This window comes from Bos javanicus, chromosome 2 (genome assembly GCF_032452875.1).
Source record: "Bos javanicus breed banteng chromosome 2, ARS-OSU_banteng_1.0, whole genome shotgun sequence".
Taxonomy (NCBI): domain Eukaryota; kingdom Metazoa; phylum Chordata; class Mammalia; order Artiodactyla; family Bovidae; genus Bos; species Bos javanicus.
In genome coordinates this window covers 51,776,868-51,804,580 of record NC_083869.1, presented here as the reverse complement: position 1 = coordinate 51,804,580, position 27,713 = coordinate 51,776,868, and the positions used below count along the sequence as shown (strand labels likewise).

The 27,713-nt window shown below is 36.2% G+C and overlaps 1 long non-coding RNA gene across 3 annotated transcripts in view; it reads left to right on the top strand.

The window, feature by feature from the left end:
* Positions 1–27,713, top strand: part of LOC133260318 (uncharacterized) — a 367,758-nt gene that overhangs the window by 301,405 nt on the left and 38,640 nt on the right. For all 3 annotated transcript variants that reach the window (XR_009740752.1, XR_009740751.1, XR_009740749.1), the window contains 2 exons: positions 1,179–1,248; positions 10,462–22,462. This is a non-coding gene — a long non-coding RNA (uncharacterized LOC133260318). The remainder of the gene's footprint in view (positions 1–1,178; positions 1,249–10,461; positions 22,463–27,713) is intronic.

The following is a 27,713-nucleotide window of genomic DNA, read 5'->3' as shown; positions in this document are numbered from 1 at the left end:
CATATAATTGTATTATCAATTCAAAATTATATTTAAAAAGACAAATATATTTTCTACATTTCTAAGAGTACAGGTTTAGTAAAAGTTTAGTTATTTTTTTTCTCTTAACCTGGGTGGATATTAGGGTGTCTTGCTTCCATCAAAATCGAAAAGGAGAAAAGAAAATAATCTAGGGGTTATGACTGAAGTTCCATAAGAGAGGATGAGTGAAAGAGGATCTATCATAGGATGTCATAAGAAAGAATTAAAAATAGAAATTGGAATTTTCTGTTTTTAAGGTTCTTTGATAAAAATTCAATTGAATTTGGAGTCATTGCATTTTTTTTCCTCATTGATTTTAATTTAATGTAAAAAACGAATGTTTACATTCAGGGGGGTTAATAGATTCATAAATAATACTCAAAGTTGATTTTTAAAAAATAACCTCACCTGTCTTAAAAGAAAGTGCAGAATGTGGTTAAGATATGTTATCGAGTAGTGCTGTCCAAAGCAAAGTTCCCATAAAGGCAGGGGAACCCTCAGCTGCCCTTTCCCACCTCTTGCTTTCCTTTGAGAGTGCCAGTGTGTGGAGAGAGAATGCCTCCAAAGGACACAGGGCCTAAGGGAGGACTATGGGTTCAACAGCAGTTCTGGGGCTTGTTCTAATGTGCTAATCCTGTGACTGCTTCTTGGCTCTGCCCATGGCCTTGGCTCTGACTCTTGGCTTGGATATTGGGCCTTGGCTTGGTTAACTCTGTGACTTCTGGTTCTGAACACTGGCTGTGACCCCAGAATAAATACTTGCAGCAACCTCATTAGAACTCCTGGTCTGTGGTTCTATCCTGGTTTCCTGGCCCTAGGCTGCTTCTCTAATGCCAGCTCACAGACTTGAGACTTTGTCCAGAGTTGTATGGGACAGAACTGCAGTAAACTGTGAAGGACTACACAAATGTAAGAGATTAATAAAATATTTTAATTTGATCTTTTGACAGACACTAATAAGGAACACAAGTGTACAGTGATAAGACAAAATTGTCCAAAGCCTTTGATGATATGTATCAAGGACTGGATGAGAGGTTCTTTACTTCTTCATCTATATTGGAAGGAATTAAGTTAATATATGTATAATTATTCATTCATTAAGAAAAAAAGAATCTCACCTCCAAAGTCTAACTATTGTACTTGTATTTTTTTTCCAGCTCCTGCCCCTCAACCTTCTTCTCTACTCTCCAGCTCAAGGAATGGCATCATCGTTTCCTAACTGACCAGGTCAGAGCCATGGCATCAGCCCTAGTTCTCCTATCCTCATCTCTAGCTGACAATAATCTTTCAATTTTTTCTGTCTCTCTTCTCCTGCAAGCCAACTTCACCTCTTGAAGAGACATTTGCAACAATCTCCTGACTGGTCTCTTTGCTTACAATCTTGTTTCCACTGTAGTATTGTATGAAAAAGTGAGTGATATTTTTAAAATACACATCTGATCATGTCATTATTTGGCTGCTGTTTCTACCACTTGGAATAGCTATTCTTCTTTTACTGCCCAGAAAGGTAATTTAGGTCAATTCCTCTTATTTAAGTCTAGATTTCAAAACCTTTGGCATGTTTTCCTCAAGTCTCAACCCCTTTAAGACTGATTTAGTTGCCTCTTCTACATGTTCTGGTAGAACTCCACTTCTGCTCTCAAGAATTTATCATATGAAATACCATTGCCAGGTTACTTATCTATCTTCTCCAAAGACTCTAAAGTATAGTGAGGGTATGGAAAATCTTTTTTTGTTGTTGTTAATTGTCATATTCCTAATGCCAAAGTAAACCAGGAATACAATAGGTATTTAATAATTATATGTTAAATGATTAAGTGGATGAATGCATGGACATTTTAAATGAAATGTAAAATAATTCAATTACTAAAATAAGGAAAACATCTGTTTCATTTTGAAAAATGGTCAATTGAGTGAAACAGACATAGCTATACAACAACAACAAAAAGACTCATGGTAAAATGCAATAAGCAGATTAACAAATACAGAGACAGAGATAAGGAGGTTGCCAATTCTACTGTAGGTAAGGTAGAAAAGAAAAAGATACAAGTAGAAGAATATACCTTACATCTCCAAGACACGCACAGATGAGCACACACACACAGACACACACACACAAAGAAGACAGAGACAGACAGAAATGGACACTAACATGCACAGATCAGTAGGTTTCTAGGAGCTTTCATGCGGGTAATGGGTGTGACGAGTGTATTTAATACTTTTTACTATTCTAATTCTTTGAAGGTCTGATGGGCATAGAGAGTTAACACTTTATTGAAGTTTTGCAATAATAGAAATGAAGGGGCATTGCTTTTTAACAGTTTCACAGTTGGGTTAGATACAATTAGGTCATGCCCAGTTGGTTCCCCAACTCTGGGCCATCCCTCTAATAGGGAAGATTTTACTGTTAAACAAATGAAAATTTGCATTAAGTGATTCAACACAGCTTTTTGAAATTGACCTTTGGAGTACTAGCAAGAAAGTTTGGTTTCAAAATTCACATGGTTCTGCACTATTATGATTCGTCTTTATCTGATTAAAAAATCCTGCTGGGCATATATACCTGCTGGGCATATACACCAAGGAAACCAGAATTCAAAGAGACACGTGTACCCCAATGTTCATCGCAGCACTGTTTATAATAGCCAGAACATGGAAGCAACCTAGATATCCATCAGCAGATGAATGGATAAGAAAGCTGTGGTACATATACACAATGGAGTATTATTCAGCCATTACGAAGAATACATTTGAATCAGTTCTAATGAGGTGGATGAAACTGGAGCCTATTATACAGAGTGAAGTAAGCCAGAAAGAAAAACACCAATACAGTATACTAATGCATATATATGGAATTTAGAAAGATGGTAATGATAACCCTGTATGTGAGACAGCAAAGAGACACAGATGTATAGAACAGTCCTTTGGACTCTATGGGAGAGGGAGAGGGTGGGATGATTTGGGGGAATGTCATGGAAACATGTATAATATCATATAAGAAACGAATCACCAGTCCAGGTTTGATACAGGATCCTTGGGGCTGGTGCACTGGGATGACCCGGAGGGATGGTACCGGGAGGGAGGTTGGGGGTGGTTCAGGATGGGGAACATGTGTACGCCCATGGCAGATTCATGTTGATGTGTGGCCGAACCAATACAATATTGTAAAGTAATTAGCCTCCAATTAAAATAAATAAATTTAAATTAAAAAAATAAAAAAATCCTTGTATATTAAGTGGAAATTTCTCATTTACTTGAAATTTTATTATTGTATTACATATGTATTATCACATAAGAAATAATTAGACATTATTTTTCTACTCAAAACCCTTGAATAAAAAGAATTTGAGTCTTAGGTAATCTTAACTAGCGAGATCTCAAGCTGTAGAGTAGCCCCTGTAGTTATCAGGGTTTCAGAAATATGGAGCATAAGTATAGCTTTTCTAAACTTAACCTTATCTACTATTATCTTCTTTATTTCTGTTAATGAGGAAAATGCTACTTCTACTCTAAGAAAATAAAGGAAGCAACTGTTTATATCTCCATCTACTAAAGTCTTCTTGATAAAAAGTATTAGTAATTCCTTTATATAGATTTTGTCATGTGTCAGCCTCTAAAGCTAACATCATTATCAATGTTACATTGTTTAATGAGATGCAAATATTGAAATCATCCTCCTTGAGAATAGTGGGGGTAAAAAGACATAATCATTAGCAAGTTTGTATTAAAATTGTTTTTCATTCTCTGAAAAGCATTACACTATACAATACCCATTAAACTATAAGGCAGGATCTCAACTTGGGCAAATTGCCATTTGGGGCTGGATAATTCTTTATTGTGGGGTCTGTCCTTTGCATTATAAAATGTTTAGCAGCATTCTTCACCTCTGCCCTCCACATTGTCAGCAACATGCCTGCCTCAATTGTGACAATTGAAACAATATCCAGACATTGCCAACTATCCCCTAGGATGCAACATTGACCCTGATTGAGAACTACTGCTATGAGGTTTGTAGTTTGTTTTCAGTTGTTTACCCACATTTTATAAAGTCCAGGCTATGCGGTAACTGTTCAGAAACAGTTTTTTTTTTGAGTGAAGTAATGAAGAAATATAAGTCCTCTGTCTTCCCTGCATTTTAAATAGATGTCACCAGGAAAAAGAAGATCCAGGGGACTATGTGCTCAGTACTACATTAGATATGGAGGTTGGTGCAAAGCAAGTGCACAGCTTGGTCTCTGGGCTAAAGAGGTTTTTAATCAAGTTCAAGTGAAAAGATCAATATTCCAAGAATAGTAGACTAATGGAAGACAGGATATATTGGCAATGAACCAAAAGGCAAAGTGGTCATACTCCAAAATGCATGGCACAAACTATGGTGATATTACTGATCTTTTGATTTGATGTTCCCTTGAAGGTTCTATGACCTATTTTGACATGTGGGCAGTGGTGAAATGCTGGTTTATTAACTCAAAACTCTCTGCTATGATATATAATAACAGAGAGAACAGTAAGAAAATATTCTGTTTAAACAAACCAGATCACTTTTTCATGGGACAGCCAAGCCATGCTGGGGAGGAGGTGCTGAGCCTGGTTATGTTAGTAAATGAGAGGTAACTGAAGGAGACAAATCTAACCAGGCGTGTTAAGTCCATGGCTGACATGTGAGCTTGTACATTTAGAATGAGGACACGGTAATGGAAATCATACAGCGTTTTTCTGTTAGCATCAGACCTTAGCTATTTAATGACTATAAAACTTTCCTAACATTTGCAAGTTTTTAAACATATTTATTTTCTTTTATTCTGCATAATTCCTATGACCACTAAAATAATTTAGGTCATGTGTTTTTGTGTTATCTAAATAGCATTCAACACCAAAACAAGAAAAATCCTTTCTTCACTTTGAACCATTAAAATACTGGTTGGATAGTTTATGTCAGGTTTTAATCTCTTTAAATTTTTACTGTGATTAATAATGGATCTTTGAAGGATAAGACATAGTCATTTCTACTATCTATTTCATATTAGAAATATTTCCAAATTAAATAAGCTAATTTCAAAAATCTCATATATTATGTGCAAAGAGCTCTTTTTAAAATAACCATAGAATTTAATAAAGACAAAAGACTTTGGAGAACATTAAGTTTATAAATGTTACTATGACTTTGCCAAATAATTTAGCATTCTTGCCTTCACAGCCCACAGCAGAAGAGTAAATTCCCTTCCAACTTGGAACTAGGGTGTCCATGTGATCTGTTTTCACCAATGAAATGTTAGCAGACAAGTGTTGTTCCTGGGCAAAAACTTTAAGAGGCATGACTTTACTTTGTCATTGTGACCAGCAATATTCCAGATAGTGGACAGAAATTTGTTGTTTAAGCAACAGCTACATATAGCCAACAAATATCAATACAGGAACTAAGATTTGATTTGGTAATTAAACAGTTAACCAAAATAGATACTATAAAAGGAGGAGCAGATTTTGAAACAGTATACTGGGTATAGTTTTGAACGGTGATTCACATATTGGTGGTATTCAATATAACAGTTAATTCTTGTGTAGTCCACTGCTGATCTGTCCTTAAATAGTCAAAATAACCAATGAAACTCTATAAAAACCTATATTCCATTTAACTTATAGCCAGCAGAAAAGCAAAAATATTGGGCAGAATTACTCAGTTTTCAAAAGAAATTCAAAATTATAATTTAGTAAGTTTCAATATTATGTAGGATCATAGAAATTTAACATCGCCTATTTTATTGGATGAGTGTAGCTGTGGTATAATTTATTAGATGCATATGGGAGCATATCACTTTTTGCGGTCTCAAGTGCCAAACTCCATTTAAAACCACAATGACCTTACATTGTCTTTTTCTTATCCTGCAATTTCTACCCTTTATCCCTTCTATCTAAGCAGTTAAAGACTACATATTTGGAGCAGTATAATATTGTAATGATTCTTCTGTTTTTTTACCAAACAATATTTATTGAATCCTATTATATTAAAAGCAGCAGGAGAAAGAACTACTGGATATGCTATTAAATATCTGATGCTCTTAAGAAGTTTAAAATGTAGATAAAGCAACATTTATTTAGAGTGCAAGAGTCAAATGCAAACTGTGCTAGCATGGTCCTGTGTTGACTAGACTGAGATTTATGTTGTAGTTTCTTTCATTCTGTTGGAAGATGATAGAAGGATTTCTGCTATAACACTCATTTTGAAAACATGAATTTGTTCCAACGTGATTAATATATTAGAGAACAATTTGCATAATGCAAATTTTGAACTTCCTTATGCACAGTTTTGTCTATGAGAAACACAAGGTGAATGAACATTGAAAACTGCACACTGTAGAATTGAGATGCTTGGAGATAAAATACACGCATACACACATCTCAAATGTTCACCAGCTACCATGTTCCTATCTCATATGTTATGAGCCACACCCTTCTACACCTCACACTACAACTATCTAATTGCTTGTAGCTCTCCTTTCCCCACTTCATAGTAAGACATGAGCTAAACTCTTCTGAGGTCACCAGCATAAGCAATGTTCAGGTCTTTTTCAAGATAAAGTGACATTTACTGAAGTATTTCCATATTTTTACCCATTTATCATACGTAAAACTATGTTACCATTTTTATCAGATTCCTTTTTTTTTAATGAATCACTGACAAAGTTTTTGAGTGTTATACCCCCAAATCATTTCCTGCATAAGTCCTGGTGCTTTTTATTGCATGATTTTTGCATATAACGCTTTACAGCAAAACTGATTATACATATGTCTGCTTACTTTGGTTCAATATCAATAGCAATAATACTTCTAGTGCTAAATCTGCAGGGGGATTTAACACTGGGGGCTGTATGAAAACTTAAGGATGCAGACTATTCAGTATTTCACTCCAGTACAGAAATATTTAGAATTTTTGAAACATTGCACTTATCTCTTATAAAAAGAATTCAGACATGTCTGTAACTATGATAGTATATTTTGCAAGGAGCAATTGTTTCCCAGATACTTAGTCAACTGTCTCATCTGGGAAGGATAAGGTCTTCTTGGACAATCAGCAAGTTCTCAGTTTAACTGGGTCAATTATTGTCACTTTGTATATTTCCTTTTTAGCAATAGGAATAGAGAATGCGGTCCAGTTTCCCAACTCATTCACTTATTCATGATTTTGGCAAATATTTATTGAGTAACTGCTGTGTATCATGAACAGTTCTAGATTTGTTAGACACTGTGGTAAGAGAGACTAAATTCTTGCCCTTGTAGAGCTTTTTATATTAACCATGAAAATTATAAATCTGCAATAACATGAGTTATCAAAGAGAATTAGTGGTAGATTTCTTCTATGACTTTAGTTTTGGACTGAGTTTGTGGGTGGCAATCCTTCAGGGATAACTTCTAGTTTCAATTGTCCCTGACAAAACTAGATTGAAGTAGTTCTCTTACAAGGGAATGGTAAAGACAAGTGTTCTGCAGAAAAATGTTTTCAAAAAATTGTTTGCTGATGGAATAATCAACAGGTCAACTAGGCGAGGGTGTAGATGTGTGGCCTGGTGCTGTGTACCCTGGGTGTGTGGTAGAAAACTGCAAGAAAGACTTGTTTGCTACTAGTGGTTTCTAAATTGAATTAATTAAACAAACATTTCAACATTCACCAGTAGGAAATGTTAACTATTCACATTAAACTATTAAAAATTTTGATGATGTTTTAGTTCCCAATACAAATTTAGCCAAACTCATTTAGTCTTAGAGAAACAGGGTTAACTTCTTTTATTTCTTCTAAATATAAACTTGCTTTCTTAGCTGAATTATCCAAGATCTTTCCCAGTCCTCCTGGCTCCCTTTTTTCTTCCTGATTTCCTTTTGTTCTGCAGAGTGCTCCATGCCTTGGGTGAGGTTCTGAACTACAATAGAGGAAGAGGGAGCCTCTGTGGTCTGCTCTGAGCACTATGAAAATGTATTGAACAAGTTTTACTTTCTTAGAGTGCTATATAGCTGGATTTTTTTTTAATGTGTCTAAGAAATGGAAACATTTTGTCTCATATAAAAAAGAAATATTTTTATACTGTGCTCCACTCACAGACCACATCAGAGGTATTCTAAGAATAGAATAGATCAAATATATTTTATGGAAATATAATGAGAAAAGGATGTGTTCCCAAAACTCACTCTGAACAAAGGAATGCAGCATAGTCAGAAATACTTTAATGCTCCTAACAATTTTCTCATGTGAAAGGCTGAGGAACAGCCCTGGTTTGAAGAAATCTCCCACTTCTCCCCAGGCTCCCTGAACTTGAGATCAGAACTAGGAAATCTATACATTGTGAGAAAGAAAATGTATGGAAAAAGTGACTTGGGGCATCAACCAAAAAGGCATTTTTTTGAAAGAAGAAAACATCAATATGAAACATTTTGTCATATTTCATTTCATTGATCATATATTTATTTTATGTATTCCAGAATACTGAAGCTTAGAAGTAACTGAATTTCTGGGGATCCATATTAGACCTGTCAGTCTGTGTTTGAGAGAACTTACTGGGAAACCAAATACGTTACAATCATTTGCTTTTATCATCCTGTTCTACCACATATACAAAGAATACTAAGACTGAATACACTGAACATATACCTTCTCTGAAAAACAAAGTACATCAAGGGCTGAATTTATATTCAAATAATAACATTCTTTTCATAATAATAACCCACAGGTGTTTAAGAAACTAAACTTACTGGTTTTATTAAAGTCACCTGATCAGCAGTTATATTTTCCTAATCATACTACGTAATGCATTTTAAGAATATGTTAGTTTGCTTTTTAAATTTTTCTAACTGTTACACTAATGCATAAGTATGATTTTCTTGCTTTCTCAAGATTCTGTGTTCCAGTTTATATATTCATATTGATTCTTCTGCTGGAGTCAGTGTTACCACCAAATGTCTGTATTGTCTTGCTGAGTTTATTTTGCTTCATAATTTTTCACTTCTGAGATATTCTAAATTGGGCAATAATACTCAGCCCCTTTTCACCCCTACCTTGTGTTTTCTCAAAAAATATATGCATTCTCAATGGATTAGTGTTTATTTACCATACATGCTATAGTACAGTCTGAAGGGACTACATAGTCCCATGAAAGAGAAGTCATCATAATATTTATGCATTAAACACACATATTCATGTACATATATCTATTTTTTTAAAACCAAAATGCATATGCTATCATGGCCCCCAAGGTAGCAATAACATATGCAGAGAAAATTTATGCAGTTCCAGGCTGTGAACAGGATTTCTAAGAGCTACTTCCAGAAAACATTACCCCCCTCCTTGTTCTTCAATCTGTCCACTTACTTCACTCTGAAGACCTCCATTCGCTTCCTAAATTGACTAGTGAGCTGGAGGAGTTAGCCTAATCATTTAGGTTTGCTATTTGGTGATGTCTGAGGAGTAATGGAAATATTTTTAGGAAGGGGTGGTGTGTGTGTGTGTTTCTTTGTATATTGTTTCCCTCATAAAGGATTTGCAGGATGGATGCACTGCTTAAATAAACAGAGTCATTTTATTTTTTAAAAGCATCAATAGAATAGTGTACAGAAATATAATTTTTGTCAACTTAAGTTCCTCTAGGTATTTTCAAATTAAAAAAAAGAAAACCCAAGTTCTGTAGCACTTAAAAATAATTTAACACATTTTTTTAAAAGATACATTTTTTAGATCTCATTTTTTTAAAATCCCCTGAATGAGGAAGGAATATATGCCCTGGAAATCTAACTATTTTCTTATATAACAGGAAATGCTATAGGATGATAAAAATGAAGAGAAGTAAATTGTGTTGTTTTGAAAGATATACATTCACAATGTTTGTAATAGAATGTTTGAAGTATTACATTATATATTAATGATTCTTTACAGTATTGAATATTTATATATTTATATTTTATGGGTACATATATACTTTATATATGCTTATGTGTTATAAGCCTATGATATATATTTTAATATTATATTTTAAAACATCATTATATATTATTTAAATCATGAGAGCTGCACTAAAATTATTTAATCTGGGGGCTTTCCCCTAAGTTCTGGTGAACTATGAGAGACCATTTGCATTAGAATGTGACAAAATGAAAATGGAAATACGATTTATGAGATCTTGAACTCTCCTATCACTTCTGTATCTTCTGCCTCAATTTTTCCATCAATAGAATGGACATGAATTAAAACGTATACATTCACAATACATTTTGAGTTATGAACCAAAAAAAAAATTTGTCCATGATAAAATAGTCCATTCTATTTTTTATGATTCTTAGTAATAACATTAAAACAGAGTTAAATTTTGTCAATTTCTACAATTTGGTTCATTTTAACATACAGATTTCTGTCCAGTCTCATTTGGCTCCTTGTGTTAAAGTAAATACCATGTCCTTCAGGTCCTTCCATGATCTGGCTTCCTGCTACTTCTCAGGCAGCCTTTCCTGTACTCTTGACTGACTCCCTCTGTCTTAGCCACACTGATGTTGGTATTGCCCCTCCAACAAGCCAGGTAATCTTCATCTTAAGGTAAGGCATTCACTCGAGTGTTTTATCTGCCTCAAATATTTTCCCCCAGGTATTCATTTGGTTGGTTCCCTTATTTCCTTCCATTCTTTGGTCAAATATCATTTCTCAACAAGGCCAACTCTCATCACAGTATTAATGTTCCTATTACTCATTTTCTTTCCACCATAGCAGTCCAGATCCCCTTTAATCATTTAATGTTTTCCCTCAGAGTGCTTATCACCTTCTAATATACTAAGACCATGGTATCCAGTCCCATCACTTCATGGCAAATAGATGGGGAAACAATGGAAACAGTGACAGACTTTATTTTGGGGGGCTCCAAAATCACTGCAGATGGTGACTGCAGCCATGAAATTAAAAGACTTTTGCTCCTTGGAAGAAAAGCTATGACCAACCCAGACAGCATATTAAAAAGCAGAGACATTACTTTGCTGACAAAGTCCCTCTAGTCAAAGCTATAGTTTTTCCAGTAGTCATGTATGGATGTGAGAATTGGACTATAAAGAAAGCTGAGTGCTGAAGAATTGATGCTTTTGAATTGTGGTGTTGGAGAAAACTCTTGAGAGTCCCTTGGACTGCAAGGAGATCAAACCAGTCAATCTTAAAGGAAATCAGTCCTGAATATTCATTGGAAGGACTGATGCTGAAGCTGAAACGCCAATACTTTGGCCACCTGATGTGAAGAACTAACTCATTTGAAAAGACCCTGATGCTGGGAAAGATTGAGGGTAGGAAGAAAAGGGGACCACAGAGGATGAGATGGTTGGATGGCATCATCTACTCGATGGACATGAGTTTGAGTAAACTACAGGAATTGGTGATTGGACAGGGAAGCCTGGTGTGCTGCAGTCCATGGGGTCACAAAGAGTCAGACACAACTGAGTGACTGAACTGAACTGAACTGAACTGAATATACTAGATAACTTACGTCTTTATTATATTTATGTATTTATTATCTCTCATTCCTTAAAGAATGTAAGATACATGAGGCAGGGATCATTGTCTACTTTGCTTGCTGATGCACTCAACTGCCCGGATATTCATGTGCTGTGTGTGCGTTAGTTGCCCGGTCGTGTCTGACTGTTTGTGACCCCATAGACTGTAGCCTGCCAGGCTCCTCTTTCATGGAATTCTCCAGGCAGGAATATTGGAGTGGGTTGCTGTTCCCTTCTGCAGGGGATCTTCCTGATCCAGGAATTGAACCAGGGTCTCCTGCATTGGCAGGCGGATTCTTTACCATCTGAGCCACCAGGGAAGCCCCTATTGATTCATTGAATGAATTAAATGAGTGAATGAATGAATAAACAAATGCAAAATGTCTCTTTTCAGACATTGAAATGGCTTCCCAGCTCTCATCATGGCAATTTCTTTTCTCTGAATATGCTCCAATTTATTTGCATTCCTATAAAAATAGTATGCTATAGTTTTCTTGATACAGTCTAATCAGTTTGAAGTATAAAAAGAAAATCTCTTCTATCATTTTGGGGACTATCTTCCTAGTGATTCTATTTTGAGGGAAACATGTCATACTGTTGATTCATAGGGAAATTATAATTAAGTAAGATACTGAAATATACTTTTGTATCATCTGCCCTTAAGTTTCATGCACCTCATTCCATACTTTTGTGGTTGATTTTATGGATATAAATGTTAGAATTTTCATTTATTCACTTTATATTAGATTTTGTGATAGTAGATACTATTATTACAGGTTATGAAATGTTCACCTCATTCATTCACTGTTGGTATTGTTCAGTCACTCAGTATTATCCAACTCCTAATGATTCCATGGACTGCAGTATGCCAAAGTATTGGAGTTTCAGCTTCAGCATCAGTCCTTCCAATGAATATTCAGGCTTGATTTCCTTTAGGATCACCTGGTTTGATCTCCTTGCTGTCCAAGGGATTCTCAAGAGTCTTATTCAACATCAGTTCAAAAGTATCAATTCTTCAGTGCTCAACCTTCTTTATGGTCCAACTCTCACATCCATACAGGACTATTGGAAAAACCACAGCTTTGACTAGACAGACCTTTGTTGGCAAAGCAATGTTTCTGCTTTTTAAAAATGCTGTCTAGGTTTGTCATAGCTTTTCCTCCAAGGAGCATACGTCTTTTAATTTCATGGCTGAAGTCACCATCTGCAGTGATTTTGGAGCCCAAAAATATAAAATCTGTCACTTTTTCCATTGTTTCCCCATCTACATGTATAGAGTCATCTCTTGTGTTGTTGGAAGAAGATGTTTTCTATGATCAGTGTGTTCTCTTGGCAAAATTCTGTTAGCCTTGAACCTGCTTCATTTTGTACTCCAAGGCTAAACTTACCTGTTACTCTAGATATCTCTTAACTTCCTACTTTTGCGTTCCAGTCCCCTATGATGAAAAGGACATCTTTTTGGTGTTAGTTCGAAAGGGCTTGTTGGTCTCATAAAACCATTCAACTTCAGCTTCTTCAGTATTAATGGCTGGGGCATAGACTTGGATTACTGTGATATTGAATGGTTTGCCTTGGAAATGAACAGAGATCATTCTGTCATTTTTTGGTTTGCACCCAAGTACTGCATTTCAGACTCTTTTGTTGACTATGAGGGCCACTCTATTTCTTTTAAGGGATTCTTGCCCGCAGTAGTAGATATAATGGTCATCTGAATTAAATTTGCCCATTTTGGCCCATTTTAGTTCACTTATTCCTAAAATGTCAATGTTTACTCTTGCTATCTCCTCTTTGACCACTTCCAATTTACCTTGATTCATGAACCTAACATTCCAGGTTCCTATGTGATATTGTTTACAGCATCGGACTTTACTTTCACCACCAGACATATCTACAATTGTGTGTTGTTTCTGCTTTGGCTCAACTTCTTCATTCCTTCTGAAGCTATTTCTCTGCTCTTCTCCAATAGCATATTGGGCGCCTACCTACCTGGGCAGTTCATCTTTCATTGTCATATCTTTTTGCCTTTTCATACAGTTCATGGGGTTCTCGAGGCAAGAATGCTGAAGGTGTTTGCTGTTCCCTTCTCCTGTGAGTTATCATTACATTAAAAAAAGTAAGAAAACTGGGCTATTAGCAGCTTTCTTGGAATTTACAATCTTGGGGGAGGGGCAGGCATTAGAATGGATACATGTATATATCTGACTGAGTCACTTTTCTGGGCACCTGAAGGTATCACAACATTGTTAATCAGCTATACTCCCATGTAAAATAGAAAGTTAAAAAAATTACTACTCATGCAGTAAATCCTTATTACAGCCTGTGATGTCTCAGCTTTTATGTACTATTAAATATTATTGACATTCCACGTTATACTCAGTCTTTATGTTGTTATGTAATATTCTGCTATTATTCTATTCTTTTCTAATATGTGAGACATAAAATCACAATGCAAAGTAGAAATTGTAACAGGAGGTTCTTCCACCATGAATACATGAAATAGGGGGTTGACTGTAGAAGTGACAGTTGAGTTGAGATCTGAAATGAGTTAAGTATGAAAGGAGAAGGAAGACGTTTTCTTGCAGAGGTGATAAAGTCAAGAATGTTTTTGGAGCATAAAGCAGCATGATGTATATAAAGGTCTGAACGAAGTCCAAAGTACTTAAAGTCAGAGCTGTGCAGGGGAGTAGAGTGAGATGGGGTGCAGATGGGACCTGATCCTGCAGGGTCACAAAAGCTGGTCTAAAGAGTCTGTTATCTTAGATGGTCTTACCTGTCTGACATTTAGAGATTCTCAGAAGCAACAATTTTGTCCACTCTGTGAAAGTGGTGTGGTTGTGTTTAAACTTCCTTATAGAATGTGGATATTCCTTATAAGATTCATTTCAGTTAAGACACAATCACAGCTTTCAAGTACATGGATCGAAGGGAATAAGAAGATGGAGGCTGGGAAAAGTCTGATAGTAAACAGGTCTCCTTTATCACCTCTGAGGATAGCACAGTGGGGAGTAACTGTAAAATGCAGCAGAAAGTCAAATAGAGCCTAGAAGAAGCACATACTTTTTAATTTTGTTTTTGCTTTTTTTTTGGTTTTGGTTTGTATTTACAGGGTCAAAGAGAAGAACTGTTATAAACCTCCTTCCATTTAAAATCAGACATTCCCTTGCAAATTTAGAGTTTAAGTATTTGTTGTCATTCTTGTTTAAATTTTCTCGTCCTGAATGTTAAGGGCAAATATAATTGACAAATATAATTATATATTAATTTCATTCAACCTGAGTGTACAATTTCAGTATCCTCGAGTATAAGTCTGGTAATAATTTCCCTTTTTCAGTACACCACTCCACACATGCTTATTAGCAGGAAGTCTACTGTATGGAGAGGTCTCCTCCTACCTCCTGAATTGTGCAAGAACCTGAGTCTTGGCTGATGTAAAAATGACATGGTTTGGATATCTTGCTTCCCAAGATTTGTTACTGAGAAAACTTCAAAGTCTGAGGCTTCTACCTCAGCTCACAGAGGTGCCGCATTCTAAGGTTCCAGAGCTATAGTTGTCGTACTTCACATGCCTATATATACTCAGAGATTGTTTCCCAAGGTAAAGCTTCATAGTTTAGGGGCCAGAACATGATGAACTTTCACTCTTCTCCCTACACTATTAGAATCAGTTCTTCCTGAACTCTCTGAGGCTATCGCATAGAGGTAGAACCATCAACTCACATTTCTACTTGTTCCTGGAGACATCTCCTTTGTAGTTATTGGCAACAGTTTCTACCCATGGCCTTTATTCCCAGCCACCTTGTTCTCTGCTGCCAAATTACCTCAACTCTGAGTCCTCAGTAATGGGTCAGCACCCCCGAGTTCTTTTTACCATTCATCGCACTCATACTAGGAGTCTGCTGTCTCTAAGCCAAATAAACCAAATGTTTTCTTAAATCTATCTTTTGTGCTAAGTCACTTCAGTTGTGTCCGACTCTGTATGACCTTGTGGACTGTAGCCCACTGGGCTCCTCTGTCCATGGGATTTTCCAAGCGAGAATACTAGAGTGGGTTGCCATGCCCTTCTCCAGGGGATCTTCCTGACTCAGGGATCGAACCCACGTCTCTTATGTCTTCTGCATTGGCAGGCATGTTCTTTACCACTAGCACCACCTGGGAAGCCCCATAACCAGTCCTATATATTTTCAAAATGAGTAGAAGCCCCTAAAATGACTTTGAAGAGCTTAATATCTTCTTTATTTTGATCCATATGTTTAGGTCCAGCCTGGTAACTGGGAATGAAGATTCAGGTTTGTCTTTCTTATTTCACCAACTAAAAGGGAACAATTGCAATTAGAGATCAAAATTCAAGAGAGCCAAGATTTTTATGTTTGATACACTATTCTATCTCCCGAACCTGGAACAAAATCTGATATAAAGCAGGTATACTTTTATTTGTGGAGTTAATAACAGAAAGGGTGATCATTCTGGATAAATAGATTAGTTTACAACAGAATTGTAGTCAGAAAGTACCTTACTAAGAATACGGTTGTGATTGGCTCAAAGATTACATTTAAAGCTATTTGATGTAGTTTTGGAAGAAGAAATAAATAGAGAAGGTATGATGATGAGAGGGTTTCCATGGTGGCTCAGACAGTGAAGAATCTGCCTGCAACGCAGGATCAAACCCAGGGTTGGGAGAATATCTGCTGGAGAAGGGAATGGCAACTCACTCCAGTATTCTTGCCTGAAGAATTCCATGGACAGAGGAGTCTGGTAGGCTGTAGTCCATGGGGTTTAAGAGTCTGACAAGACTGAGAGACTAACACACACACACACACACACACAATGATGAAAGTGGGGATAAGAGCCTGAAATAAAACTAGACTGTTTCTCAGAAGTATATTAAAGTAAAAGTTTAACTTACAAAATATCTAATTCTCTTTCAAATAAATGATGCAAAAAGTTCCCATGTTAACATAAAGTAAGCCCATAAAATATTCTTAAAATATCCTAATCTCCATATACATATATATGTATATATATAATGAGTATGTCTTTCACATTAAGCTATGTATTTTTAAAGTAAATTAGATTACAATAAAGGAATAAAAGCACAATTTTATAGAATAACAGATAAACACCACTGAATTGCTGTTTCTATAAAAAACAAAGCAATGGAATATTCAGGATAACACTCTATATATTGCATAGATTTCATATATTTGATTTTATTACACAGAGTATAATGCTTAATTAGGTTATACTAATAATGCCTCCAAAGAAGGCATTCTGGCCTAATGGGTACACAAAAATGTGAAACGTCATGTATGAAACGAGATGCCAGTCCAAGTTCAGTGCACGATGCTGGATGCTTGGGGCTGGTGCACTGGGATGACCCAGAGGGATGGTGTGGGGAGGGAGGAGGGAGGAGGGTTCAGGATGGGGAACACATGTATACTAATTAAATAATTTTCTATTAAAGAAAAAAAAAAAATCCCTACCTCATCATGTACTTAATGATATGCCAAACCAACATATTGGGAACCTAACATAAGCCAATAGGCTTTTTATTTAAAAGATTGTATCCTTCAATGTTAAGTTAAGTACTTTTGTTTTCTTCAGATGAAAGCCATATTCACTTATGGAACAAAGTAGAAGGCACAAGAATGTGAATTTTCTTATGTCTGTCACAGAAATTTAAATTTCATCATGCAATTAAAGTTGGTTCAGATTGAACAAGAGGGCATTGTTTGTTTTTAAATTCAAAATACAAAGATATCTCTTTATCTCAGATCATTGGCTTTTCTTTTAATCCTGAAGTAATATTTAATGTTCGCCTTAACTTTGAATTTCTTATTTGTCCTCATAGAAATATGGTCTATATTTAAATTAATTATCATTTTGCCAACATAGGACTGTATAGTCAAAGCGATGATTTTTCCAGTAGTCATATACGGATGTGAGAATTGGACCTTACAGAAGGCTGAGCACTGAAGAGTCGATGCTTTCCAACCGTGGTGCTGGAGAAGACTCTTGAGAGTCTCTTGGGCAGCAAGGAGATCAAACCAGTCAATCCTACAGGAAATTAACCCTGAATATTCACTGGATGGAGTGATGCTGAGGCTAAAGCTCCAATACTTTGGCCACGATGCAAAAAGCCAACTCACTGGAAAAGACCCTGGTGGTGGGAAAGATTGAGGGCAGGATGAGAAGGAGGCGACAGAAGATGAGATTGTTGGATGGCATAATCAACTCAGTGGACATGAATTTGGGTAAACTCAGGGAGATAGTGAAGGACAGGAAAGCCTGGCATCCTGCAGTCCATTGAATCACAAAGAGTCAGACATGACTGGGTGATTGAACAATAACAATAATTTGTAAGTCTGTCCAGAGAGAAATTCTTGATTTAATTCCCAATTAAACTTTCTAATTTTCCCTTGTTTGAACAATATCGACTCTTAACGTCACTGCTGCATAATTCTTAGAGATTTCCTCTCAACTAGATAATTCCCAAGAATAAACTGTGATATATTTTAGTAAGAGAAGAAACACAATTGTGATGTTTGTCTTGAGAGCTTCGTAATGTAGAAACACTACAATTGACTGGCTCGCAATTTAGGACTACTTCAAAATGAAATTCTGAGCATCATAGTCATTTAGCCCAGAACAGCAGAGGAAATTAAAAATTATGTTACACTATATACAGTACTTTCTTGTGGGCATTTGGGGAAAAAAGTATTCTAAATCTAGTGAGATATTTATTAAAAGGCTACCATACAGCCAAGAAAATAAGGTAGATTTTATTTAAAGATCTGGAGAGTGTTTTTTAGGAGTAGTCATGAATACTTTTTGGATTGCACGTACATGGTTCACCAAACTAACCAGTCTACTTGGCTTACTTATTGCTACTCAGCACATTGTCAATTTGGAGTTCCTTTTCTCTAAAGATGGTCAGACCCATTACACTTGATTGAAAATACTTGCTGAACTTGGAATGTGAGACAATCAACATGTTTGTCTCACATATCTTTCTATTTTTTATTTTGGAAAATGAAATTTGAAACTCAAATCTGAACCATTTTGGATTATCTTTTAAAGAATATTTGCTTAATCTGCCCAAATAATTTGTGAGCATTGTGGTGGTGGTGGGGTTTTATACATTGTACACCTTTGGATCCCTTGATAGCAGTAAATACTTTTGTTGAGAAATAAAAGTAGATTTATTAAAGTAGACATAAGCAGACTTAACCTATGATCTTTTTCTTCCTAGCTGTGGGACTATGGACAAGTTACTCAATCTCTCTAAGCCTCTAAGCCTGTAAAATGGGAATGCTCATAATATTGGGCTATAGGTAGGATTAAGTGAGATTGTAAACTGGAAACAGTGCCTGGAATTTTGTCAGTAGGAGATATTGGTAAAAATCACAGGTATTGTTATCACTACTATTGTTTCCATTAATACCATACAATATATTTTATTGCTGATTCTCCATGAATGTGTTGTTAAATTATAATGCTGCTGCTGCTGCTAAGCCACTTCAGTCATGTCTAAATCTGTGACCTCATGGACTGTCCATGGGATTCTCCAGGCAAGAATACTGGAATGGGTTGCCATTTCCTTCTCCATGGGATCTTCCCAACCCAGGAATTGAACCCAGGTCTCCCACATTGCAGGCAGACTCTTTACTGTCTGAGCCACCAGGGAAGCTAAATCATATTGATACTTAGGCAAATGCAGGGTTTGGTGCATAAAGTAAGAAAAGGATGAGATCATGGTCATCATTCACTAATTTATTATGTCCCCATATCTTGGAAACACAGGAAATTTACAGAAATATTACATAAATGTAATCCAGATATGGTTGACCCATTCAGCTCTTGTGCAGTGTCCATTTTGAAGGAGACCTCAGTCCATTGACTAATTTCTCTCAAACTAGTTTGAACTTTACAGAGCTTTGGAGGCAACACAGCATTTTATGGAAAATTTCATATATGGGGGGAGGCATGTTTGTTGACAATTTATATTGACATCACTAAGCAACAGGTGAAAAAATGCCCTTCAGACATCTTTGTTCTTCCCAGAAACAGCTTCCTCATCTCCTCTCAGTTTGGAACCCTCTTTTCCTCAAATCTACTCTCTTGCCATAAGAAATTCAGCTCTTTTTAAAGTGCATACGCCCATCCCAGTGCACCAGCTCTGAGCATCCTGTATCCTGCATCAAACCTGGAATGGCGGTTCATTTCATATATGATATTATACATGTTTCGATGCCATTCTCCCAAACCATCCCATGCTCGCCCTCTCCCACAGAGTCCAAAGGACTGTTCTATACATCTGTGTCTCTTTTGCTGTCTCGCATACAGGGTTATCGTTACCGTCTTTCTAAATTCCATATATATGCGTTAGTATACTGTATTGGTGAGAGAATTGGGAGGGGGGTTCAGGATGGAGAACATGTGTACACCTGTGCCGGATTCATGTTGATGTATGGCAAAACCAATACAATATTGTAAAGTAATTAGCCTCCAATTAAAATAAATAAATTTATACTAAAAAAAAGTGCATACGCCCAAATCATTCACAAAGTCTGCAATTAACTGATTTAACTCTCTTTAGAAAATGTTTATAGATCAACTGTGGGTTTCCAAATACAGATGTGTGGGTCTCACACCTCTCTTACAGGTGCTACGTAAGAGAGAGGGCAGCCAAGTATTCCTTCCACAAAGACTAGATCTTCTTGGGAGGATATTCTGATATTAAGAAAGTTGAAATTCCCTACTTGTCATGACTTACAGAGAGTATTGTCTGAAAATATTTATGTAATATGTATCAAGAATTTATTCTTTACAAACCACTGGATAGGTAAAGCGAGACGGCTAAACGTGTCTGTCCTCTTGTCTGAGGAGAGACAGACACATAATTAAAAAATACCAAGAAGGGCTGATTTCAGCAAATAGTTTTAGGCTGGGATATGGATACAAGAGAAAGAAATTAATCTTACAGGATGATTCTAGGAAATCATAGTTTTGTTTGAAAGTTTCTCTATCCTAAAGAACTGGTTTGAATTTTGATTTGTGAATGTTGGAGTCAAAATGTATTACATAGAGACAGTTACTTATGCAAAGGCAGAGATAATTATTCAAAGAAGGTCATTTCAGAGAAACTGCAGGGACTTTATGGAATGGAGAAACAGGAGACACAAAGAAGATCTGGAGAAGGCTTGGGATAAAATCATGGAAGCTTAGGGGAGCTGAGTCATGAAAAGAAACTGCTGTTTTTGTATCACTTTATGACAAGTGGGTTAGAGAAAAATCTGCAGCCAACAATTCAGGTTAGTAATTAAATAAAAGCTAATTTTTTCTGAATTGTTATTCTGTTTTTGAGCTATGCCTATGATTTGGTTTAATCCTCACAACACTGTATAATTTCCATCTTACTGAACCTGAGACATAGAAAGGAAATTTTTTCACTAGCACACAGTAAATGCCCAAACTGTGGTTCAAACTTAGGATTTCCTGATTCAAAATTTTTGGTTTATATTTTTCCCTTATCAGAAAGGAATTGCAATTCATCATACAGAAGTAATGTGATTCTTCACATGAACAACTAGAAGTGAAAAGAGAGGAGATTGATTTTAAAAATAGCATGAAGGGAGATACTGTAGATTTGTAACATTGACTAAATGAGAAGAATGAGAGAAAGCAAGAGACTTGTGGGCAAGAAGAGAGAAGAAGGGCACCATTGCCACATGTGCCCAAGTCAGGAGGAATGCCTTGGCCAGGAATCTGAATCTGGAATTCATTCTTAGAAGGGGATGATTGGAATGGTTTGAGGGCATAATGTGTTGCTGAGGGTGAGACTATTAATACATATGAAGGATGCATGGAAGAGGGACATAAAAGAAGGAAAATGAAGCAATGTCTTCTAGAGCCAGAAGAGAAATCAGTTAGGACAGGGCAAGAGATGGAAGCACATCAATAAAGAAATGATGGGTTGTTAATAAGCATGGAAAATATAGAAAATGCTGCAAAGTGGCCAAGTGCTTCTGAACTGGGCAACCTAGGGGAAATCAAGTCATTTCTTGAAGCTGAAATTTCCCCAAGTAGCTGTTAAAAAATCTTGTTAAAGAAAAGATGGTTGTGAGGATAAATGTGCCAACAGACACATGCAAAATGCTCAGTGCAGTGCCAGACACAAAGTTCGTGATCGGTGAACTCAGCTATCAGTATCACCATCATCAACATGTTAATAAAAAAAGAGGCGCTTAGATTTGATGACTCATAGGTTTTTGGTGATAGTTTAAGTAAATGGTTTCCATACTTTGTGGGGCAGAAACAGATTACAAGAGTTTGAGAAGAGTAGAAGTAGAGAAAGAAACCCTAAATTATTTTTTAAAAGCTTGGCGGCAAATGTGAGGGTAGAAGGCAATGACTCAGTGGGGGTTTGTGTTGAGGATGTGTTTTTCTAGGATTTGAGTATGCTTTTACTCTGAGAGGAAGGAGGCAGTGGAAAGGGAGGTGATGAGAATAACTGAGAAGAATAAGCTTTGAAATAGAAATGCAGGATGTGGTCCATTTGAAGGGATGTCAACTTTAGCAACCTCATAACAGAAATATTTGACAATGCATGTTTTACATGCACAGGTGGGATGAGTTTCAGAGTATTATGATGGAGTGTAGCCTCATTCAGTGATTCATTTGTACAACTCAGTTTCCGATGTGGAAATCACTTGGGAGTAAATTTCATAACTAAAGCAGTGACTGAGGGTTTTTTTTTTTTTTTTTTTTAGTTCTTTAAATATCAGTGATGCTGAGAAGAGGTCTCAACATATTAAAGATAGACTCCTGATGGATCTTGCAAGAACATCACTGATTTGACTGTTGAGAGAGAGATTAAGAGACTGAGAGAGAGAGAGAGAAATATCTCATTTCTTCCCTTGTGCCAAAGGACATGAGAGTGAGTAAATCTTCACAGGGTATGAGATTGCAATAAAGATATGTGCAAATTTAGATGGAAATTAGGCATGTTCCCAGGGCTCCTGGAAAATTGCCAGCATAGTGCTCAAGACATTGCCTTTATAGACTATGTATATATTTATTTCTTTGTAAATCCAGTCTATAGAGTTTTCTGTTTATGATTGTTCCCAAGGACATTCTTTCTCCAAGCATTTCTCTAAGCAGATACTCACTCAAAGCCAGTTTTCAAACCATATCAAATATAATCAGTGTTTTCTGTGAATTTCTCTCTCACTGATATTACTGTTTTGTTTATTACAATTTCTGTTGTGCAATAATCATAGTAAAGACTAATCAAAGATGCATAGGCATATGTATGTGTAGGGGGTTAATTCCAAATATGGGAAATTAACAATATTAATTACTATTTCTCCTGTCCATCAAACATACTTTAAATTTACTCTCAAAACATTTTCTGCTTTATGTTACAGTTTAATTCCTCAATGTTCTTTACATCCTAAGTATTTATAGCTTAAGTAGTTTCTGTAAAGCACATTATGATAGTATAAATTGAAATGCAGGCTATTAATTACTGAAAAGATCAATGCTATAACTTTCAAAATACTTAATCATATCAATCTATTTTTCTTATGTTTTCATTTTACAAATTTCAAAATCATATGCTGAAGTTAAGAATCTTATATAGTTCTGAATTAAAGAGGTTACAATGAATTATAGTTTTCCTGAAAGACACAAATATGCTTAAATCAGTGACTTGTGATTTTTTTTGGTAATTTTCTATCTTTATGCATTATTCTAAGTTTCTTTAAAGTAATGCAAGTTCTGAATATAAAGACTTATTATCTGGAAAAAAATAAGTCATTTTGAGACTCAATAATCATAAAACTTAAGAATAGTTTTGGATATATTTAAACTCTTACGAATTTACTAAATACATGAAGTAAATAATTGGGCCAACTTAATATATGTTTTTTGTCTTTGTAATTCTACCATATTCCTCAGAATGAAATAACTTTGGGTGCAACAGTTATTTTTAATTTATACTTTACGTCAATTTTATTAAATATTTATATTTCATGCTGAGTCATTTCAGTCGTGTCTGACTCTGCGACCCCGTGGAACATAGTCCTCCAGGCTCCTCTGTGCATGGGATTCTTCAGGTAAAATACTAGAGTGGGTTGCCTTGCCTGCCTCCAGGGGATCTTCCCAACCCAGGTTTCAAACCTGCATCTCTCATGTCTTTATGTTTCCTGCATTGGCAGGGGGTTCTTTACCACTAGTGCCAGCTGGGAAGCTACCCAATTAATATTATAAGTTTTTCATAGAATAAATTGGGTGCTCTCCATATGGATTTTATATTCCTAATTTCTGAACTGATGGCATATTTTAGAGAATAAAGAAAGCATGCCAGTTGGAGAATTCGTAAAAAGGTTATTTTTAAACCAGAGAATCAACCCTGGGCTGGAAGTCCACTGGTTCTTTTGGTTCCCATAATCAGCCAAGGACTTCAGGCAAGAGTGGGAACTTATTCCTAAATGGGCAGAGGAACATCTGTCTTGGATCCTCTACTCAGAGGTTTTCGCTCAGAATCCAGCAAGGGTTTGTAAAAGTATTTTGAGTAACGTTAAGAACATGCATTTTTAACTCAAATTAATAACATTTTATTATATCTTTCTAACTTCTCTCTTGAAATAATGTTTTTACTCTCGATTTTCTAGAATGTTTTAAAGTAAAGGTTAGGTACTCATACTGATTCTATTTTCTGAGACATTGGAGATATTTTGTCCCTTCAAGATTTTGGTTTAATGATTATATAAATTGAAATGGTAATAAACTGTACTTATATTTAGTTTACTGGTGCTATTAGTTTAGCCCAAGCAATTAGTCATCCATCTTATGTAGTTTCAATGCAAGAAATTCAATGAGAAGTTTAAAAACAGACTTTTTGAATGGATGTGTTAGAACCTATTCTCAGTTCCCATTTTTAGGTCAAGGTGCTTCACTGAGATGATGTCTGGTGGTAAAGTTATGTTGTTTAGTGATTTGGAAGGTGACTTGGCAATAAATTTGGGTCAGGTATAAACCTAAAACAGAAAAATAAGGATCACTGGGCAACAACAGCATAACAAACCAGAAGACTAGATATCAACAAAGTACTTGGAGCAGCATGTTGGCAGTTGCATGGTGCACTTCTGCTATGATGGCCTTCTTTCTTCCATTTCTCAGTTCTCATCTCTCCCTTCCTTGAACATGCAAGTGAGCACCATTCTTCCTGAGACAGGCTTTCCATTTCTAGATCTCTTCCTCTCCAGTTTTTATTTGTATTAGTGGTAGATTGGTGTATATGGTTTAAAGCATCAAATAGTTCAAGTTTGTTAAGGGTGCTCTGATCCACTGTCTCATTTTTGTCTCCTAGAAGCAGTGAATTTCCACTCTATTATAATCTCTGTATTTTAAATAATATACTCATTTATTGCTCAAATGTTCAGCTCTAGACACTTGCTTCTCAATTTTCCTTGAAAATGAGATGTGGCGCTCTTTTTTCCTTACCATTCTCCCCTTTCCACATGAAAATCTTGGTTCTTCCTATCCTATATTCAAATTTTATTTTATTTTAAATATTTTTGGCCTTGCTGCATGGCATGTGAGTTCTTAGGTTCCTGACCAGTATCAAACTAGTACCTCCTGCATTGGAAGAGTAGACTCTTAACTATGTACTGTTTATATTATTTCAGTTACATAAATGCTACTCACATCTGAACCATATAAACATAATATTTATATATATATGAATCTTTCCTCCCCCCTTTTTTTTCTTCTGTTTAGTTTTCCATGATTAAATAATTATCACTATTTCTATTTCAAATTCATTTCCTGAAATCTCCTCCTAGTATGTTAAGAGTATCAGGAATGTTCTTAGTGCCACCTCCTCTAACCTCTTCCTACCTGGGTAGGTTACCTGGTACTTAGTGCATAGGAGTTACCCTTTACCTATCTGATTGTGTTGCCCATCTCAAGTGTGTTTTCAGTTCCACATTTTCCCCTGCCAATATATTCCTGCATTTTGTTGAAGCGTATCCTTTAAGAGTTAAGAAAAAAAAAAAAAATGCATAGGAGAAAATGGTGTCTGAGAGTATTCATGTATGAAAATGTCTTTATGTAAGGAATATTTTGATATATTCTAGGTTAGATAAATCACTTTATTTTAGGATTTTTACAGTTTTGTTCTGCTTTCATTTTTCAGCTTTGCTATTTATCCAAACTTATTTAAATTGCTTCTTTGTTTCTTCTTCTTAGAAGTATGTAAGAGTTCCCTTTTACTCTCCGTATTCTGATATTTCATGGTGGTTTGCTGCTGCTGCTGCTGCTGCTAAGTTGCTTCAGTCATGTCCAACTCTGTGCGACCCCAGAGACGGCAGCCCACCAGGCTCCCCCGTCCCTGGGATTCTCCAGGCCAGAATTCTGGAGTGGGTTGCCATTTTCTTCTCCAATGCATGAAAGTGAAAAGTGAAAGTGAAGTCGCTCAGTCGTGTCTGACTCTTTGTGACCCCAGGGACTGTAGCCTACCAGTCTCCTCCGTCCATGGGATTCTTCAGGCAGGAGTACTGGAGTGGGGTGCTAGTGCCTTCTCCGTCATGGTGGTTTACTCACTGTGTATTTCATGACATCTTTTATCATAAGCTTTTAGTATATTCCTTCAATCTAGAAACTCATGGCTTCGCTAAATTAATATTTTCTTGAACTACTTTTTGGATTCTTTTCCCCCTTTGTTCTCTCTTTCTCTCAACTCCAATTATTTGGTCTATGCAGTGTGGATCATCCATACTGACTCTCTTTTTTTTTTTTCTCAATTATTTTTTTGTCCTTTTCTTTATTTTCTGAGAGGTTTCCTTAACTTTGTCTTCTATACCTCTTCAAGTTTTAATTTCGGCTTTCATATTTTTAATTTTTAAGATTACTTTTTCTATGAATGCTCCTTTTTAGTAGATTCTTATTCTTCTTTCACAAATGTAATAACTCCTTTTATAGCTTATAAAGTATTAATTGAAGCTTTTGTGGGGGTATTTTTTTTTTTTCTCTTGCATAAGATATGTTTCTTCAAATGACTCTGTCTCCCTTCTCTGGGTTGTTTATATCTTTCTCTTGTTTGCATATTTCTTAAGGTGCTGCTGCTGCTGCTAAGTTGCTTTAGTCATGTCCGATTCTGTGTGACCCCATAGACGGTAGCCCACCAGGCTCCCCTGTCCCTGGGATTCTCCAGGCAAGAACACTGGAGTGGGTTGCCACTTCCTTCTCCAATGCATGAAAGTGAAAAGTGAAAGTGAAGTCACTCAGTCATCTATTAATATTTAAGAATAGGTCACTAAAAAGTTTCTAGGAGGCTTTGAGTATGTGAATAGGTCTGTTGACTGTGGTTCCCTCTGTAAGGTTATCTAACTAGGGAATTTCACTGGGAAACATTTAATGTCAGAATCTTTGGGTCTTCTCTTGGATTGGTATATTTCCCAGAAAGATAACTCCTAGTCTCTTGCCTAGAAAATAGAGGAGTGATTGCCAGCATTTGGGGAAGCACAGGACCATCCCCTAATGACAACATACTTGTCTCAGTCATCCAGGCTTAAAACTTTAAAACTCTTCGAAACAATTATTCTTCCTTAATTCATAATTCCAAATTAAAAGTCGTATCTTATCTTCCCACTATATTGCATGATATTTGTTAGCTGCTGCTGCTGCTAAGTCGCTTCAGTCGTGTATGACTCTGTGCAACCCCAGAGATGGCAGCCCACCAGGCTCCCCTGTCCCTGGGATTCTCCAGGCAAGAACACTGGAGTGGGTTGCCATTTCCTTCTCCAATGCATGAAAGTGAAAAGTGAAAGTGAAGTTGCTCAGTTGTGTTCGACTCCTAGCGATCCCATGGACTGTAGCCTACCAGGCTCCTCCATCCATGGGAATTTTCAGGCAAGAGTACTGGAGTGGGGTGCCATTGCCTTCTCCAATATTTGTTAGCAGGACCCCAAAATTAGAGCAACATGGCAGAGTGGTTAAAAGCATGGAATGCAGAACTGGGCTTGAATCTTTGTTCTGTCATTTGTTAGCTGTGTGACATCTTTAATACTTTTATCATTTCCAAATCTCAGTTTTCAGAACCTCCTGGGATTTCTTCAACTTAAAAACTAACATTATACAACGTTTTTTTCTAAACAAGGAAATTTTCTTCATATAGTTTACAA